Below are 21,301 nucleotides of genomic sequence, written 5' to 3'. Positions count from 1 at the left end.
GAGTGGGAGATGATTTGACCAGAATATGAACTCTCATATTCAGTGAGTCATTGCCCTGAAATACACATAAAATTAGATGACCTTTCAGATGTCATTCTCAAAAGTCAAATACACAGTAATTGGGAAGGAGAAGAAAAAATACAGGAGGGATACTGGTAGAGAGGGAGGGTGCTGGGAAAGGATTAACCCTCAGTCTTATCCAACCTCATGCAAAGGTTTATTCTGAACCGTAACTTGTTAGCCTTGCAGAACAGAAATTTCATCAACAAAAATCCTAAATACTATTAAACAGTCCTCTGTCTGAAGCACCACACCATTCAAAAAATCATTAAATACAAAACAGAGGGGAATAAACATAAAGGCAAGACACAGCCAAAAATAAATTGCTGATACATACCCATCTTGCTTCTTTGCATCGGCCTCCTGGTCTACAGAGTAGTTTGAAATTATTATGAATGAATTTTGAAAATTTGTATCCCAAGTGTTTTCCATCACAAAGGTAATTCTCAAAATAGGATGCTTTGCATCTTCTCACTGCATAGGAAATTCCCTAGAATGCTATGTTCCTATTTGCACATAATTACATTAATGGGAGATCAAATTTCTTACAAAATTAAAGCCCTTCTTGTTCATAAATCTCTCACAGTTACTTAAGGAGTTCATGGACTCCCCAGTGGTAAAAACACAAAACACACCTTTCAGGCTATCACAGGTGATGGGATTCAGGCTAGGCAAACCTGAATTATGGCATCGTGGCATTTGAAAAAACAGCAGAGGCAGGAAAGTCCATCTCCCTGATACAAATCATAAGACGCTCATGTGAGAGGTGCCCTCCTTATACCTGGAAGGAAGGTGCACCTTTGTTTCTGCAGACACAGGTGAATAATTGAGACTCTGAACAGTCTTTGTTAAATCCCACCAGTTAGTCACCACTAGGTCACACCCCATTTGTCTAATCATACATCTCCATAATCATCTACTTTGTCAAATCTAAAGCAAAAAAAAAAAATACATAGCTCTATGTATTTGTTTGGGTTTGGGTCCTCATTTCCTTATGAAAGCTCCTAGGTCATGCAAAACTTATTAGATGGATTTGTATGCTTTTCTATAGTTATTTTTTTTTATTAGGGGCCTCAACTGTAAACCTGTTTGTTTGGGTCCTCATTTCCTTATGAAAGCTCCTAGGTCATGCAAAACTTATTAGATGGATTTGTATGCTTTTCTATAGTTAATTTTTTTTTTATTAGGGGCCTCAACTGTAAACCTAGTGATGGGTAAAGAAAGATTTCACTCTTCTCTCCTACACAGAGGACAAAGTCTCTCCTTGACTAAATTCTAGCCAGACTCCTCTGTGTCCTTTTCTCAACTAACCTTCTACATTGACCCTTAGAGCTCATCCTACCTTAAAGAGTCCACCTAAACCAATTTCAGTACAACAAGTAAGCCAAGTCAGTTTTACAAGAATCCCCTAATCTTGGTATCTCATCTTCCCTGATATCTAACAAGTTCCTTAGCCTATCTGCAAGAAGGATCCCCCTGCCCTTGACATCTTGTCTTAGCAATTTTCCATCCACTAAGCCCCCAACTCTGCTTACTGGCTATAAATCCATAGCTGTCTTTACTGTATTTGGAGTTGAACACCATATGCTTCCCCTATTGCAGTTCCCCAAATGCAGTCTCTCTTAATCTTCGAACAAGCATCCGAATAACTTCTTCTTTAGCTGGCAGTTTTTACTGGGCACTGACTCATTCCTCACCCACATTTTGTAGTGGGCTGGAATCCCTGGGGTGGCTTGAGATTTTTCTCTGTGTGACCTTCACTATCAAAAAACTTAAACCAGACTCCTCACATCGTACAGTATCTTAAAAGGACAAGGTCCCATGAGCCACAGGTATCAAGGCTTGGTCATGTTTGCTTATGACCCCTGTGACCCAAAGGACCACATGACAAAGCCTAGAATGAATGCAGGAGGGACTACATAGACCATGGAGATCATAGGCATGATCCCAGGGGCCATGAGGTTCACAGTCAACCACAGGAAGTGCACACACAGCATTTTGCACAACCAAGTAGACATTTAACTTGTTTTCCATTCAAAACTCACAAACAAGTTGGACAGCACACCTCCACTGAGACACAGAAGCTTTGACCCTAAGACAAATAGGTCTAAACTCATTGAATGATTATGTCTCAGTGCTTCCTTCACCATCGTGTGATTTGGAATCTACATCGTCTACCTTGCAGAGGAGTTAACCCGTAAGGACATAAATAAAGTGCCATGCCGGCATAAACTGTGGCAGATAGAAAAGCAAAGTTGAGGGAATTATCACTTCAACACCTTAAGACTTGCATTTACAGTTTTTCACGGGGAAACATGTCCAAGCAGCAGCATGTGTAGGTTATACATGACTGTGTCACGATTTTATCACCTCCAGAAAGGGGACATTTCACTTTGCTGACCGACAGAAGATGGGTAGCTGTGGGCCACACTATCTGTGATGTACGTCCATCTATATTCTAGCAGCTGGGGATTTTCCACAAGACTGGAGAGGCGTGAGGTTCTGGTCTCTTCCTAGAGCCTGAAGGATCCTTGCAATATGTCCACTAAGTGACCCGCCTTAGTTTTTTTTGTTTGTTTTTTGTTTTTTGTTTTTTTTTTTTTTGAGGAGAGCCTGGATTTCAGACGTGGTGTTGGAGCTCAGGAAACACCACCCCAAAATAGAACAGTAGGATATAAGAATGTGCACCCCAAAATATATTTCCTTGGCATATTTTGAGCTGATTATTTTGAGCAACTGAAGACACAGGAATAGCTCAGAAAAGCTGTTCTTTTGTAAAATAAATTTACATTCCTTAAAAAATATCCACATGGTCAAGTATCCATATGTAGAAGATGGCTGCATTGAGGTAAATTTTGTTACACAAGAGACTTTATCTGCATAGAAAAACACCCTTTGTTCACTATTCATTAACTCCCCTACCCTCCTATGACTAGTCACTCCTCATTCCATAGACCTCAAATCGCTATTCCTTTATGTAGCTCAGGATGTTATATATAAACTTCAATCATCTAGTACTCCTTTGAGTCATATTTGTGGGATCCCATGTGTATGCACATAATTAAACTGGTTTTAGACTGTTAATCTATCTTCTGTCAGTTTATTCGATATACTCATTAACTCATTATCAAACCTTCAGAGGGCAGAGGAAGTTTTTTTATTTTTATTTTTTCCCTTTATAGTTGTCTGCCTGCCACCCTGAGTCTGGGCTATGTCTTTTGGCCCAGGGGAGGGTGGAAGTTATTCAAGCAAATGTGAGCCTTGTGGGAGTGAAACCCTGGGGAAAGTCACAGAGTGACACAAAGGAGGGTCATCTGGGGGTTTTGATTGCCACCGCATTTCCCACCTAAGCCCAGTGGGAGTGCTTACCTGGTAGACATACAACAGAGCAGAATGTGAGATGCAGGAATTGAAGAGACTGTCTTTGAAAAGAAAAAAAATGTGCTCCATGCCATTTTACTAAAGAAGAACAAGCTGCCTATTCTCTCCTTAACTTTATACCTTGATCCGATTCATGTGGAACTGGTGGAGACCTCCTCTCTGCTATGTCCCTTTGCCACAAAAAATTCACTATGTCCATATAAGAAAGAAAACGCTTTTCTCCAAGCTCAGCGAAAGGAAAAACAAAATTCCCACCCACACCCTCAGCTTCCCACATACCAGTTTGAAGAAATAAGACTAAACTGAACTATGGTTTATAGGGATAAGTACCTAATCTCACAAATACATTGAGTCATGTGGAGTAAATGCCAGAATAACCGAGAGGTAATTCAGTAACCGCCCCTACTTACTAAGACTACCTGAAGATTTGCTGGGCTGTGCTGGGTGACCTGTGATGGGCTGTCCGTCTAAGTGCATGACCCTCAAGGGTAAACAGATCATCTAGGGTGAAAGGATAAGGAATATTGGGGCTTAGAAAACCATACCCCAAAATAAGGTGCTTTGACACCTTTGAACTAAAGGGCACTGGAGAGCCTCAGAAGCAGCCACAGAACTAAGGTCTCTCTGACCTTCTCCTCCTCCTGTCTCTCCCTGCTCATTCTCCCCCAAAGCAAGTCTTGGAATCCAGAATTCCACTTCCACGAGGCAGGACAAAGAAAGCAGAACCTCTTTCCCAAGAGCAAACAATGAAGCCTAAGATTATTACTCTAACCTTCTTCTGCCTTTTTGTGTAAGAGCTGGTCCAGGGGCTGGCACTATGGTGTAGCAGGTAAAGCCACCGCCCACAGTATCGGCATTCCATATGGGTGCCGGTTCGAGTCCCGGCTGCTCTACTTCCAATCCAGCTCTCTGCTATGGTCTGGGAAAGCAGTACAAGATGGCCCAAGTCCTTGAGCCCCTGAACCCACGTGGGAGACCTGGAGGAAGCTCCTGGCTCCTGGCTTCAGAATGGCACAGCTCTGGCTGTTGCAGCCAATTGGGTAGTGAACCAGCAAATGGAAGACATCTCTTTCTCTCTCTCTCTCTCTTTCTCTTTTTCTCTCTCTCTCTGCTTCACCTTCTCTCTCTGTGTAACTCTTTCAAATAAATAAAATAAATCTTAAAAAAGAGCTGGTCCAAGATATTCTCTGACTTACCTTGTCAGATAGTAAATCATAAAACCCTCATTCCAGAGGAGACTTCCCCAACCCTGGGAGGAAGGAATGCCACACAGAGAGGCCAGGAAGAATATGGACAGGCCTAGCTGAGTTTCTCCTTCAGTCTACTACCATTAGATCATGCCTTTCCATTCTTCATTAAATGTAAGACTAAGTATGGGCAGTATCCTCTGGATCTTTGGGTTGTCAATCTGAAGCCTCATGTATCACTGAAAACTTTAACTATACTTGTTACATTCTTCTCTCCTTTTAACCTTTGTCATGAGTGTTGGCCTTAACCCTTAAAATAGGTAAGAAAGCTATTACTCATTTCTGCCCCTTCAGTACAATGACTACACCTGTTTCTGGAACATCAAAACTGACAATATTTGGGGGACATGGTATGTTTTTATAACAACAAAAATTAAAATGTTTAAATTATTTTAAAATGTTTTTTATCTACTTGAAATGGAGGAAGAGAGAGAGACACAGGGAGGGAGGGAGGGAGGGAGTGACGGAGGGGGAGAGGGAGAGGGAGAGGGAGAGAGAGAGAGAGAGAATCTTCCATCTGTTACTTCACTTCCCAAATGCCACAAGAGCAATGACTGCGTTCCTTTGTGCCAGGCACCTTAGCCGTTTCTTGCTGGGATCATGGCTGAGGGCATGTTTACAACTCCTCTTACAGAGGAGCTGTTTGCATCCACATGGCCTCTTGAATCATCCTGGAAGCAATCCTTAATACTATTTTTAGCATTAATTAAGAATTAAGAATTAATACATTCTTTTGAGTGGATCCCTTTGCTTCTGAATTATTATGTGTTACAGGAGAGGGCCACTGCACATGGGTGAGAATTTTTATTCATCAATGAGAGAAAACGACAAGCTTCAACATAAAGATTTCACAGTGGGTCAAATGAACAATACTGTAACGGAGATGACGATTTAGTAAATAATATGATAATCACAGAGCTCATTAGCCACACACCACCATCTACCTGCTCAGAGACTCTGAAACAGTGAGTTTCTGATCCAAGCATGCATCTTCTGCCTATGCGTGAAGACAAGGAGGAAGGGGTGGATAAAGGCAAACCCACACAGCCTGCTCACTATGTAAAGGCAGAAGGCTAAGCTCCAAATCTGCTGACACAGCTAATCATCTCAGCAACCACAGGAAGAAAGTATTATATTTCCACTTGACAGATGAGACCAAGGCCCAGAGAAGCTAAATACATACTCCAAGCTTAAATAGTACCTAAAAGGCAGGGCTGGCACTGGGTCCCTGAGAGGTTCAGCTGTAGAGCTGTACACCTGCCCAAGGAATTACGGCTGTGGCCGGGGCATTTCCTCAGGGAACACGTGTCGCCAGTTCCTGGCTGGAGTCCCCCTTTCATATAATACTTTGCTTTTTCAGTCCCTCATTTAAACACGCGAATGTCACAGCACTAGACAGAACAGAACAGAATTAGAATAGCAGGAACTGGTTCTCAATGATCTTTGGTTTCCTTTTTGACATAGCTATAGAACTGAGTCCCTTCATAACCTCCTCAGACTAATGAAGAATAAAAATGAAAGAAAGATACAGAGACGTCCCTCATGAAAGCTCTGTAGCCCGGAGATGTTTTCCTTACTTACAAATGCTTTGTTCACAATATGTGAAGGGTGAAAAATGATACTGTAAATTGAAACAATTTTACTCATGGAATTAGGTGGAAATATAACTGTTGATATAATATCTGTATTTTATATTATGTCTCATTACTTCACAAGTTACATAAAAAATAAAATTCTTTAAAAAAAAAGCTAATGATTTGGGTTCACTTGAATGTTCACGTATACAGCTAGAGACTAAATGTGCACGTCCCATCTAAAATACAGATTTTGAAACTTTATGTTCCACTGTATCTGGAGACAGGGCCTTTGGGGGGACAATAAGGCCATGAGAGTACAGTCTTCATGCTGGGATTAGTATCTTCAAAAACTGAGGAAGAGAAATGGAACTCCACCATGGAAGATGCAGAGAGGCAGCCTTCTGTAAACCTCGAACTGATCCCTCACCAAGAACCTGATCATGCTGTGACCCCAGTCTCAGATTTGCAGCCACCAGAACTGAGAAAAATGCATGCTTGTTGCTTAAGCCATCCAGTCTAAGTATGTTGTTGCAGCAGTGAAAGGTAAAAAACATACACCCATACACCGTGCTCCACTATATGCTTGCCAGCAAGGTTCAGCTAAACAGATCCATGCAGAATTTAAAGAAAAAAGATGCTGTGTGGACCTCAAGTAAAAGATAAACATAGCCCTTTCAATTAGCAGACCCTCTCCCCACATCTCCCCAGCCTCAGGGAAAGACCCCAAGACATTCATGTGATATTCTCAGGCATAAGCCCATTGGGTAGGTGCTTCTCTTGAACCCAGGCCCCCATTTTTCCCACTCCAGTGACAGGAGGGTCCATTCCAGGGCCAGGGCCATTAGAACAGACTGATGTCCATAGTGCCTCCTACTGGCTGTGCATCCTTTGCAGCCCAGTCCAGGAAAGCACAAGCCCTCCTGGCAGTCCCTGAAGAAGTGAGGAAGCAGTGTTTTCTCATTGACTCACTTCCTCCGGGCACCTGAGTAGCAGAGATAACAAGAGTTTAACCATTCTTGGTGCAATAATTTTTTCTTATGTAGAAAGGAATGTTTAATAAATGGTAACATGTTTCACTAACAATGTTTATTTGTAGAAAATCATTTAGTGTGTACGCATTGTATGTCTATATGGAAAAATTTATTAGGAGCTGTATTTTAATTAACTTATAGATAAAAGATTGTTCATAAATTTAAACTGCTAAATTAGAAGATAACCTTTTGGTTCACATGACCTAAATAAGACTCTATATCAGAGTTTTAAACTTCTTGGTAGAAAGAAACTAAAAATGTTTAAGCCATTGACATGTATGTACTAGGGTTTGCTGGTCAAACAAGTTACACTTGTGTAAGATATTTAAGCAATGTTTCCAAACAGATGTACTCTTGTCTTGAAATTTATAGAAGTCATTGGACCTTCTGGTAAATGTTTTCATAAGTTGTTATTTAACAGTTAAAATTGCTTGTTAATTTTTCATTTGACATTAACTTATTGACAGAAAGTGATCTGGGAAGCCTGACTTGTTCCCAATTTCTCTATTCTCTTCAAGAAGGGAAACTGATTCTATTCTGAAGGATTCTCCAGGATGTACAGTTTGATCTTTAGACCTTATAGAATGGATAGATAGTATTTTTCTGTAATAATAGTATATCCAAAAATGAGAGCTTTTTTAAACTTTTATTTAATAAATATAAATTTCCAAAGTACAGCTTATGGATTACAATGGCTTTATCCCCCCATAACTTCCCTCCCACCCTCAACCCTCCCAACTCCCGCTCCTCTTCCCCTTCCATTCACATCAAGATTCATTTTCAATTATCTTTATATATAGAAGATCGATTTAGCATATATTAAGTAAAGATTTCAAGAGTTTGCACCCACACAGAAACACAAAGTGAAAAATGCTGTTTGAGTACTAGTTATAGCATTAAATCTCAATGTACAGCACATTAAGGACAGAGATCCTACATGAGGAGTAAGTGCACAGTGACTCCTGTTGTTGACTTAACAAATTGACACTCTTGTTTATGGCCTCAGTAATCACCCTAGGCTCTTGTCATGAGTTGCCAAGGCTATGGAAGCCTCTTGAGTTCACCAACTCCAATCTTATTTAGACAAGGTCATAGTCAAAGTGGAAGTTCTCTCCTCCCTTCAGAGAAAGATGCCTTCTTCTTTGATGGCCCATTCTTTCTCCTGGGATCTCACTCGCAGAAATCTTTCATGTAGGTGTTTTTTTTGTTTTGTTTTGTTTTTTTCCAGTGATTTGGCTTTCCATGCCTAAAAAACTCTCATGAGCTCTTCAGCCAGATCTGACTGCCTTAAGGACTGATTCTGAGGCCAGAGTGCTATTTAGGACATCTGCCATTCTATGAGTCTGCTCCATTTCTCCAAACTTGAAACAGTGAAATTCTAGATGGCCACATACATGAAACCTCAGATGGAAGCAGTCACTGCATGCTGGCACTGCATCCCCCTCAAGAAGTCACCTCCTGCTGGAACCTGTCTTGACTCCATCCCTTATTAGCATGAAGCAACCAAAACAATCATCGCCCAGTTCCCCTAACAGAAGTTAGGGTCCATTCTTCTAGGGGAGGGAATGTGAGGTATTAGATTAGTTAACAGGCAGTCAAGGTGGTCCTCTTGGAAATTTAGGGTGCAAATGCTTCCTTTCCCAAAAAGTTACCTTTAGCAAGATCAAAAGTACCTGCCCCATTCCTTAGGAATTCACAATTTGACCATGAGAATAGCAAGGTGATTCCATCCTCCTAAGCTCACAGTTTATTGTAAAACCGAGTTACCTATTCTACCCTTCTGGATGGCTTTTTTGTTTTGTGAGCAAACCAGATGGGGCAAGTAAGATTGCAAATCAGGTCTTCTGATGAATTTTTCCCCATCTTGTAACTGAATGTCAAGCTGATAATTTTTTTTTTCTTTCCCAGAATTGTTCTTAAAAACCCCAGTACCACCAGCCCCTTTGAGTTGTGCCTCTCTTGGAGCCTGCCCCCATCCACTCTGGCTGGAGGTCTCTGACTCTAATAAATCTTGCTTTTAAGTACTTTAAAAAGAGAACATTATTTGGATTCATGTTTTTGGTGTCAAAACAAAGGGGAATAATACCTGACTTCTTCATTCATGTCTTCTCATCTCCTGTCCCCACCATCTAAGGACTAAATGATCATAAATAGGGTTATAAGGAATATCGTCTACAGTTGGAGCACTTAGAACATGGTCTGGGCTGGCGCCGCGGCTCACTAGGCTAATCCTCCGCCTAGCGGCGCCGGCACACCGGGTTCTAGTCCTGGTCGGGGCACCGGATTCTGTCCCGGTTGCCCCTCTTCCAGGCCAGCCCTCTGCTGTGGCCAGGGAGTGCAGTGGAGGATGGCCCAAGTGCTTGGGCCCTGCACCCCATGGGAGACCAGGAAAAGCACCTGGCTCCTGGCTCCTGTCATCGGATCAGCGCGGTGCGCCGGCCGCAGCGCGCCGGCCGCGGCGGCCATTGGAGGGTGAACCAACGGCAAAGGAAGACCTTTCTCTCTGTCTCTCTCTCTCACTGTCCACTCTGCCTGTCAAAAAAAATAAAAAAAAAAAAAAAAAAAAAAAAAAAAAAAAGAACATGGTCTGGCAGGAGAAGAGCCACCTCAACTTATCCCCAAGTCAGAGCCCCCTCTAGTTGTTCGTGGTGTTTCTATTGGTCCACAGCTCTTCCAAGCCTCCCTTTATTCTCCAACTACAGCTATCAAGGTCCATGGATCCCACCTAGTGAGTGGACATGGCCAACTCTTCATGATGACACTGGTTCTCCAGCGTGGCAAGAAAAAGCCTCCCAGTAGACAAGAGAGACGGCCGGATTGAATGGCAGCTGCTCAGATCACATTCACCTCAACTGCCTCTCAGGACAGAGGGATGATGACTGTGGGTCATTTTAAATACTTAATGATTCAATGTAAGTCAGGTTCACTCTCTTTGATTTAACTGAATTATTTCAAATCTGCAAAAAGATTCCCCCAATTTATATTCAGGTGGTTTACATCATTTCTAAACTCAAAGGTAGACTGAATTGTGACATACAGCTTCCTACAATGAAATTAGATTTTACTCCATTTAACACAGACTTATAATAAAACATGCAATGTTTCCTTTTTCCCTGAGAAAATTAATTCCTGAGAAAAATTAAAATTGTTCTACTTCTTATAGATCATTTTCATATATTAAAAACATATTTTACTAGAACTGTAAGGAGTCTAATATAGTTTATTGTGCAGTCAGCTTTATTGTTTGCTTTGATAAAAATTGGATTTTTGTAGGACAAACATTTATGAACCTCAGTAATCATAGTAGCATTATAGTTTCTCATGTGTTACTGAAATCAATTGATGAAATAGAAATTTTAAGTTAAAAAATTAACATATTTTATAATGTTGATAAATGGATCATTCTTTCCCTTATATAACTGTAAAAGAATCAATACAATTAAGATATTGTATCTATTAAGCAAAATATATAACCACCACTGTATCAAGTATATTAATTAAGAAAAGAGAAACTGATAATAAACTTAAATCTCATATTTTCACTTCTATAGCCAGCACAGTATCTAAGATGACAGTCTTGACTAACCCTTACCTTTCTTCTCAAAAAGACATTTTCAAGAGAAAATACCACTAAATTTGAGTTTTCTAAGCAATATTCAGGAATTTGTCATACAAAGGGGCTCAGGTAATCTGTTACACATAAAGATATTTGTATGGGGTTTTGAAATGATAACTTGGGGAGCAGATTCTGGTAGAAATCATAATGTATTTCATTAAAAAAGGGTAAAAAGAGAAAATATAAGAGAATTACACATGTTCTTTTTTACGAATTATGACTGGAGGGTAAAGTTTCTTCTCAACTCATAGGTCCAGCTCAGGCCTCATTGATACTGGAAAGGAGTTGAGATTACACAACCCTCAGGGCACTCCTTCTCAGCAAACGACTCCCTTCTGGAATGTCAGGAAACTCATGGAGTAGTCATCATAGCACAAGTGGAGTCTGGATCATAAAATGGAGTCACTGCTGCGAACTTTCTTGCAAATTATACCCAATAATCCAATATCACTTAGAAATTCACAGCTAATTTCCATAGTCTAAAAATCCTTAGAACTGGCCGAAGTCCTCATCCTCTGCTTCTGCTTTCCTCTTATTCCTTCCCATCTCACAAAATCTTCAATAGATGTGTCCTAAAAGCATGTTCTGGGAGAAGTGTTGTGATGCAGTGAGTTAAGACACTTCTCATGACACCAGCATCCCATATTAGAGTGCCACTGGTTCCTATCCTTGCTTCTCTGCTCCAAATCCAGCTTCTTGCTGATGTGTCTGGGAGTTAGCAGAAGATGGCTCAAGTAAATGGATCCCTGCCAACCATGTAGGAGACTAGGCTGGAGCCCTTGGCTCCTGGTTTTGTCCTGACCCAGATCTGGGAAATGAATCAGCAGATGGAAGAAATCTTTCTCCCTTTCCCCAACCCCTGTAATTCTGCCTTTAGAAAGAAAAATAAATAAATAAATCTTTAAAAAATGTTCTGGGGGCTGGCTGGCACTGTGGTGTACCAGCTAAAGCTGCCACCAGAAGTATCGGCATCCATATGGGTGCCAGTTCAAGTCCTGGCTGCTCCACTTCCAATCCAGCTCTCTTTCATGGCCTGGGAAATCAGTAGAAGACGGCACAAGTCCTGCTCCTGGCTTCAGATCGGCCCAGCTCCAACGGTTACGCCATTTAGGGAGTGAAGCAGTAGATGGAAGACCTCTCTTTCTCTGTATCTCTCTCTGTCTCTCTCTTTCTCTTTTAAATAAATAAATAAATCTTTTTAAAAAATGTGTGTTCTGAAAATTTACAATTTTTTTAATTAACTCTCAAAGCATTTTCAATGTTCTCAGAAAAAATATCCTGCCTTCCAGGCAATAGATATCTCTGGCTGAGACATTTTTTTCTTCAGAGGAGTTATCACTAGTTTAACTGTATTTCTATCATTTGTTTGAGCATACTGTAGAATATTTAAGTGCATTAAATGTATCTCTGTTTTGTTGCATTACTTTAATATTAGGGAGAAAAAGTACATATATGCTTTAATTTTGTCCCAATCACTTTAAATACAGTTTAAAAACCATATTCACTATTCAAAGCACCAAACAATGACCCAGATTTTAGTTGCTCTAAACCCACGGCAGAATGCTTTTGTAGGCTGTTGTTAATGACATGCTACAACAACCACATAGTACACTCATGTCTATAATTTGTAAAATTTATTTTTAGGGCACTTTGAAATATTTTTCAGAGCAAAGTCATTTGGTGGCTTAATACCAAAAGTAAAAATAAATAAATAAGATCACAATAGAAACATTTTCCATTTTCAAATGGCAGCTATTCTGAAAAGGGTGGATCATTATTTTTTTCACCATTAAAGGGTAAAATGAAGCAGAATAAAAACTATTCACCAAAAACATCAGCAAATAGTTTAGAAGGAAGCTTGTGTAAATGACACAAATACATACAAATATGACAGAAATACATACAAAGCCAGTGTCTCAATCTATAATTTAAAAAAATTTAAAATCTACAATTTTAAAAAGTCAGTAATAACCACAGCAGCAAAGACAGAAAGTAAGAATGACAATAAACATCAGCTCATTCTGGGCAATAAATGGGGTGACTTCCAGCCCCTCCTCTAGAGTTTATAGTGAAATCTGGACATGTAGAAGGTAGTCAAGACATATGGAAATGAACTGGGTAACTTTTCTAAAGTTTGACCTGTTTGTTAAGTTCAGGTGAAAACCATCACATTGTATCTCAGATTGATTCATCTCACAGATCTGATATATAGCAAGCTCAGAATTATGCATGAAAATGAATGCTTAATTGGTGCTAAAATATTTCATCAGTGAAAACGCACTAAACCATTATCATTCAGTTAACCCTTTTGATGATTTAAACTTTTTAAATATATGCTAACAGAAAGCACTTGTTAGGAAATGAGCAAAGATAAAAACAGCAGTTTCATATAATTTAACAAAACTGTGAGGAAACACATGGTTGATCAGCTGGAATTATTCAAATACTTGCACTAGCATATATGTTACTTTTCACAAGCAACTATGGTACAAGATTTCTCTAATACTTAATAAGATTTCATTATTTTATTTTTGAGGTGGAAAAATTGATTTTTATAGGAAAAATGCTGTGGCTGTTTTTAATTCTGAATTATGTGGTTTCTACATTTTCTAATTTCTGTTGATGAACTTGATACTTTGGTGTTAAACCAACATTTCACAGAAGTTAACATCAATGAACACATAGAGCCTCTGTACATCAGACCACTGGCTGTATTTGTACCTAATGTGGAACACTGTTTATTTTCTTGGTTATTTCTTCAGATTTTGGAATTCATGTTTTATTACAGAAGGATAAAATATTCTTTGGGAACAAGCAGTACTTCTTTGGAAAGCAGAGGTCTGAGTTTGGTTTCCATTCTGAGAGAGAGGGACTGTACCTCCCAGCCACCCCTTTCTGGCCATATTTTTTTCTCAGGAGGTAAAACAAGAATACAGATAAGATGGAATGGACAAAGGGACACAGTGCCCCATGGTCAACCAGTAAAGCACTCCTGTGTCCCCATCTCTCAAAAGGTAAAGGGAGAGACTGTTGGTCAGAAAAGGGGCAACCTTGTCACCACATGACCTGGAGATTTCTTCCTGGTAGACACATGAAACTGAAGTCACCTGCCCTGCCTGCTGTCTCTAAGAGGGGGCAATCTCCAGCTTCCTCCCAAGGGTGGAGCACCCATTTGATACTCCATAGCACGCACCATCAATGCAGGATGGTCCAGGTCAGTGATAGTCAGGTGCTCACTCTCCTGTCCACATGCATGGGCCCAGCCAGTACCTGGGTCTGTGTCCCATATCAGTATGAGACATCGCAGGCACTAGGCTGAACACTCTGTGCTCCTACCCCTGAGACACCCTACCTTGTTGGAGTGATGCACACTTGCCATTAGCATAAAACTCATATCACCCTCACTGGTGCTGGGTACCTGGTGGGGGGGTAACATCCTTGGCCTGGGGCATCTTTGGACACTGTCCTTTAAATCCCTAGATGTTGGAGTGAATGGCCAGTATGTGCACCCTGGTGTGTGTTTCCAGAGGTATCCCTTCTGTCCATGCCTGTCTACATCATGTGGCACCCTGTTCTCTTCTCAGGGCTCCAATGCACTACCTTCTGTTGAGGCACCCAACCCCTCACCTATCTTCCTGGGCTCACAACTGCCAGACATACGCCCAGCATTGAAGGCATTGACATTGCAATTCCTACACCTGAGACTACCTTCTGGCTACTTCTCGGGAAAATAAACACACAAAAATTGTAATAATTTCCAAATGCAGCAGATTCAGCCAGCAGGTCTAAGTCGCAGGCTCAGGTTCCCTCCTCTGGGCTCTTCCCCATTCTTCAGTCAGGTGGAGCTCTGCCTCTCTCCTCCCAACAGCCCACAGCACTGTTCGCCCAGGACCAGGTCCTGCCCAACACCTTAGTCTGATGGAGGTCTCCTCCCAGACCAGAGAAGTTAGACAATTGTTTGAGTTCAATTGGTAATTCCAGATGCATTTTTACTAGATAGGCTGAAAACTTCATTACACTATTTGTGAGGTATTAGTGCTGGAGTAGGAGGGTCCTGGGAAAGTGATGTTAGGTGGATACATGAGGCTCTCCAAACGTGCACCTGCCTCCTTTTTGGCAGGACACAAGTTGGAAGGTTGGTAGGACTTCTGACCACAAGCATTGCACTTTGGTTTAGACAATTCTCTCTAAAGGAGGAATGAAAAATACAAAGTTTACAATGAGTCTCTATCTTCAAAGAAACTTATTCAGCCATTAGAAGTAAAGCCTCTATACTAAGTAATCTGGCAGTGGGGAGAAGCTGGGGCACTACAAGGACAGCGAAATTTCAGTGGAGTCTTCTATTCAAAATCCTCTTCCCATCATCCCTGTACAGGAAATGTGATTCTGTTATCCCTGGGCAGTATCTAGGAAGTTAACATTGTTGAGATCCAGTTTACTGTCATGGGAAGTACAGGAGAAGAGAGTCTATAGCTGTTTCTCTTTATAATTGATATTATAAAAGCTTGTAAGATGGGCTATAATTATTTTAAAACAATCAATTTAAAAAATTGCATTGGGAAGAATAAAATATTTGATGAAAAGTGACTAACTCAATGTGATGTGACCACACCTTGGAGGAAGAAAGAAAAAGCCAAGGAGTCTTTTGGTTTGCCTGAATATAGACTCATGTCATCTGCAAACAGGGATAATTTGACTTCCTCCTTTCCTATTTTTATCCCTTTGATTTATTTTTCTTGCCTAGTGACTCTGGCTAAAACTTCTAGGACTATAATGAATAGCAATGGTGAAAATGGGCATCCTTGTCTGGTTCCATTTCTTAGTGGAAATGTTTTCAACTTTTTCCCATTCAATATGTTGCTGGATATGGGTTTGTCATATATTGCTTTGAATGGGTTGAGAAATATTCCTTCTATACCCAATTTACTTAAGGTTTTTATCATGAAGGGATGCTGTAATTCATCAAATGCTTTCTGTTCATCTATTGAAATAATAATATGGATTTTATTCTTCAATTTGTTAATGAGATGCATCATATTTAATGATCACTGAATGTTGATCTATCCCTGCATAACAGGGAAAAATCCCATTCACCCATTCTGGGTGAATTTTTGGATATGTTGTTGGATTTGATTAGCTAGTATTTTGTTGAGGATTTTTGCATCTAAGTTCATCAGTAATATTGGCCTACTGTTCTTTTTCTTTGTTGTATCTTTTTCTGGTTTTGGAATTGAGGTGATACTGGCTTCATAGTAGGAGTTTGGGAAGATACCCTCCTTTTCAATTATTTTTTAATAGTTTCAGAAGAATTGGAATTAGTACTTCTTTAAAAGTCTGATAGAAATCAACAATGAAGCCATGCAGTCCTGGGATTTTCTTTCTGGGAATGTCTTTATTACTGATTCAATCTCCATTTTAGATATTGGACTGTGTTTTCTACATCTTTATGACTCATTCTTGGAATATGTTGTATGTCCAGTAATCTATCCATTTCTTCTAGATTTTCCAATTTGTTGGCATATAGTTGTTTGCATTAATTCCTGATGATTCTTTTTATTGATGTGGTATCCATTGTTACATCTCCGTTTTCATCTCTGATTTTATTGATTTAGGTCTTCTCTCTCTTTTTATTGGTTACTTGGGCCAATAGTGTGTCAATTTTAAATATAGTGGAACCAAAAGTCTCCACTAAGAGACTATTTGGACTCATAAGAGTCTGCTAAACTTCAGGATATAAAATTAACACACAAAAATCAATGGCTTTTGTATACACAATGCCATGGTTTGAGAAAGAATTTGTAAGATCAGTCCCATTCACAATAGCTACAAAATTTTAAATACCTTGGGATAAATTTAACCAAGGAGGTGAAAGATATGTATGATGGAAATTACAAAACATTAAATAAATAAATAAATAGAAGGCACAAAAAAAAAGAAGTGGAGAAATCTTCCATGTTCATGGATTGGAAGAATTAATATCATCAAAATGTCTATACTACCCAAAGCAATTTACAGATTCAGTGTGATCCCAATCAAAATACCAATGATATTTTTCTCAGATCTAGAAAAACTGATGCTACAATTCATATGGAAACTTAAAAGACCCTGAGTAGCTCAAGCAATCTTAAACAACAAAAACAAAGCAGTAAATATCACTATATCAGATTTCAAGGCATGCTACAGGGCAGCTATAATCAAATCATCCTAGTACTGGCACAAAAAATAGAAATGTAGACCAACAGAACAGAATAGAAACCTCAGAAATTCATTCACACATCTAAATAAAACTAATCTTTGACAAAGGAGCTAAAATCAATCCCAGGAGAAATGACAGTTTATGCAACAAATGGTGCTGAGAAAACTGGATCTCTGTGTACAGTGGTGTGACACAATACCCATACCTTACACAAAAATCAACTCAAAATGGATCAAAGATCTAAGTCTATGACATGAAATCATCAAATCACTATAGGATAACATTGGAGAAACTCTTGCAGACGTTGGCATAGGTAAAGAATTCATGGAAAAGACCCCAGAAGCAAAGAAAATTAAAGCAAAAATAGACAAATGGGACTATATCAAGCTAAGAAGCTTCTGTACTCCAAAGGAAACATACAATAAAGCAAGGAGGGAATCCACAGAATGGGAGAAATTATTTGCAAACTATACAACTGACAAAGACTCTATGAAGAGCTCAAAAAACTCAACAACAATAAAAGAAACCAACCAGTTAAGAAAGGGGTAAAAGACATGAACAAGGATTTTTCAGAAGCAAAATTCAAATGGACAACAGATACATGAAAAAATGCTCAGGACCACTAGCCATCAGGGAAATGTAAATCAAAACCACAATGAGGTTTCATCTCACCCCCGTTAGAATGGCTCTCATACAGAAATCAAAAAGAAATAGATGCTAGCGAGGGTGTGAAGAAAAAGTATACCCATCCACAGTTGATAGGACAGCCACTGAAGAAGACATTATGGCTGAAAACAGTTCTACCATAAGACCCAGCCATCCCATTCCTGGGAATTTACCCAAAATAAATTAAATCAGCATATTAAAGAGTTATCTGTATCCCTATGTTCACTGTATCTCAATTCACAATAGCTAAGATAAGCAATCAACCTAGATGCCCATCAACTGATTACTGGATAAAGAAAATGTGGTATATATACACACTATGGAATACTAGTCAACCATAAAAAGAATGAAATCCTGTCTTTTGCAACAAAATGGATGCAAATGGAAGACATTATACTTAATGAAATAAGCCAGTCCCCAAAAGACAAATACTATATATTTTCCGTGATCTGTGGTAACTATTCGAGTACAAAAAGTACTTGTCTTTACTGATGAGGATCAGTGTTTTTTCTTCTTAATATTTGTTGAATTCTTTAATTAATGGAGGATTAATCTTATCATGAAAAAATAAACTGATCATATGTCATTGTAAAAATTAACTAAAAGATAAGAAAGGAAGAAAGGACAGTGTTAGTGTGGGTGGGATGTAGGAGAAGGTAGAAAGTATCACTATGCTCCTAAATCTATCTATCTATCTATCTATCATACATCAAATTTGTTCATCTTATATAAATTTTTTAAAAAAGAAAATGATATTAAAAAAGAAAGAAAAAGCCATAGTCTTTGTCAAAGCAGCATTTGGAAGCTTCCAGGAAAGTGATGGATCTCTGGTCATGTCCAGGATGGCAAGTGAACTGTGATTGTTCATGCTATTCCCAGCTACTCAAACACAATGTGCAACTCCTGTCTTGGAAGGAATCTTATAGTCACACTGCATAATGTTTCCCACAGAAAGAGTTATGAGATGCACTGTAGTGTGAACGGAAGAGGAACTCCATAATCTCCTGAATAGCAGTGCTAAAATTGATATATGCACTATATTGCAATCTTCCTAAATCCACATCATGAAAGTATGTTACACAAAGAGAGACTTGGACACAATCTGATCTGTTACTTAACCTCTCTTTTCCATTTAGATTACCCAAGAGAGCAAATATATTCCCATCATAAACCATTTTTCTGATGATTCTTTGCTAGGGTTGCAGAGGGAAATTGGTATAGAAACTGTTGATAGTCCACTTGCATTCAGATGAGGAAACTGAGGGACAGAATGAAAGCAATGGTACTTCAAGGTATCACTTGGATTTTTACACAAACAATGTAATTCTATTCCATTGGCTGGCATTGCCAGTTTGAGTCACAGAAAGGGCAGGCCCAGATGAATGCTACATACATCCTACACAACCAGTAGGGCCAAGTAAAATGATGCATTACTGAGGTTACTTAAGAAGTACTTCCTATGTAACTCTTAAGGCTGATTAATACTAGTTCGTATTCCAAGATTTATAAGAAAATGATCCTATACTTAAACTAAAATCTAGAATTGAATTTAAAAGCTCAGCTGAAATGAGTTTTTTTTAATCACTTCTCTAGGTAGTGACGAACATGGACAGCACTGGCCTCTTCCCCCAGCAAGTTCCATGTTAACCTTTAAGTGCGATGTGAGCAGGGACCACTGTGAGCTCAATCCACAGTCCTAGACTGCTCATCTTCTCACCCACACCCCTCTCTACTACAGCATTGGTGGGGAGAAAGGAAACTGGGCTGAAGCAGATTTAAAGTTTTATGAAACATCCAGCCTAAATTCAGGTAAGTTATGGCAATTTATCCACAGGGCATCATTCTACATGTAGAAAAGATTGTATGTTGCAGTGTTCCATAACACAAAAAGAAAGGCAATCAGCAGGGTCTGTGATGAGGACATGGCCTACTAGACTGTGGGGAGCCAATCTAGATTCAACTGAACATTCTGCAACTAGGGGAGACTGCATGATCCCCTAAGCATAAAATGTGACTTATTTTGATAACTTTTCTATCTACTTACCTACCTACCTGTCAGGAGTATGTATGGATATCTGTCTATCTGCTCACATATCTACCTATATATCTAGTATAATAAACATTTTAAAAAAATTGGCTTTTTGCTAACAGTGGTTATGTTAATGCAATAAAATTACAATTTTTGAAAATTATTTTTCTCATATTCCAGTTTTTTATGATGCACTTCTATGCTTTTAGTAATGAAAAATCTTTTAATTATGAATTGCTTTCAAGTCTCCATACAATGAAGATAGTTGTTTATGAGAGAACTTCATCAGGGCCACCTCATATTAACAGTTGATTCAAAAGAAATGCTATAAAGATGCAAATTAATGTTACATTTTTAATTACACACAGCCTTATTTTTCCGCTTTCAAAATGAATGATTCATGAATTTATATTACTTCAAGTCTACCTTAGAGGAAGCAAATAAGAGTCGACAAAAACATGTAAACAAATGAAGACTAGGCAACTTTCTGAAGCATAGTAGCTGGTTGTATCCTATTCCTCTCCAACCCTAAGTGCCCATGTGTGGCAAAAAATCCAACATGAGATTATCAGAGTGAAGCTGTGTGCCCACAGGTGCCAGTGAACCACTTCTCTGACTCCTGTCAAGGCTCCTCAGGGACATCACTATAGCAACAACCAGATTCAGAGAATCTAGATCTCTGATTTGTAAGGCATCCTGGAGATCATCTAATTCAATGCAAGAATCTACTCCAATACCTCAAGAGCCTTCAGATCTTAATCAGACTGGAGCAGTCTCTATCTTTTTGGTTTGTGTGTTCTGTTCTTTGGCAACTCTGAGCCCTAGTTAACTATTTACACTGTGGCTCTGTGTCCCTACAATACACATCTATGATCCAAGTACTAAAGCCAAGTATTCAGAACCTAAATTTCATATCCTCTGCTAGTTCACCTTAGAAAATAAGGAGTTTTCTTGTGGATTTTCTGTAGAAAGTTTCAGAATGAAATGCAAGGAAAAATATATGTCTGATAGTAATAATCATGTATCTTTCAGATACTCTTCTAAGCACTTTTGGTATGATTTTTAAAGCATCCTTACAAAGCAAATTCTTCTATTAATTATTTTAATTTTAATTAAAATAATTTTAATAATTTATAATTATTAAATTATATAATATAACATATAATATAATATAAAATTATTATTAAATTTATTATTATTATAGAATTTATTATATATTGTCTATAAGTATATTATAATTATGTATTATATATTATATATGTTATGTAATATATACAATAATACATATATTATATATTATATAATAAATTATATAATAATAAATGTAATAATTTTAATGTGGGACACTGATGCCTCAGAAGACATTATTGATCATGGGTGAAGTCAAAAGCCAAGCCATGCAGTTGGCTTGAACTTCTTTGGCTATGACCCTTGTCATTGAAAGGCAGTGTGTATTCCTGGCATACAGCTCAAAAAGCAGAGAGCCATGTGGGGAGTC

The 21,301-nt window shown here is 38.9% G+C and overlaps 1 protein-coding gene and 1 pseudogene across 1 annotated transcript in view; both read right to left on the bottom strand.

The window, feature by feature from the left end:
- The window catches only part of GABRG3 (gamma-aminobutyric acid type A receptor subunit gamma3), a 679,184-nt gene that overhangs the window by 387,737 nt on the left and 270,146 nt on the right, over nucleotides 1-21,301 (bottom strand). The window lies entirely within an intron of this gene.
- LOC149122954 (lipid transport auxiliary protein 1-like) overlaps nucleotides 1-21,301 on the bottom strand; it is an 89,438-nt pseudogene that overhangs the window by 14,542 nt on the left and 53,595 nt on the right.

Source organism: Oryctolagus cuniculus, chromosome 12, assembly GCF_051225735.1.
Source record: "Oryctolagus cuniculus isolate XC-2025 breed Fujian yellow rabbit chromosome 12, ASM5122573v1, whole genome shotgun sequence".
Classification (NCBI taxonomy): domain Eukaryota; kingdom Metazoa; phylum Chordata; class Mammalia; order Lagomorpha; family Leporidae; genus Oryctolagus; species Oryctolagus cuniculus.
This window is presented reverse-complemented; position numbering and strand designations above follow the sequence as displayed.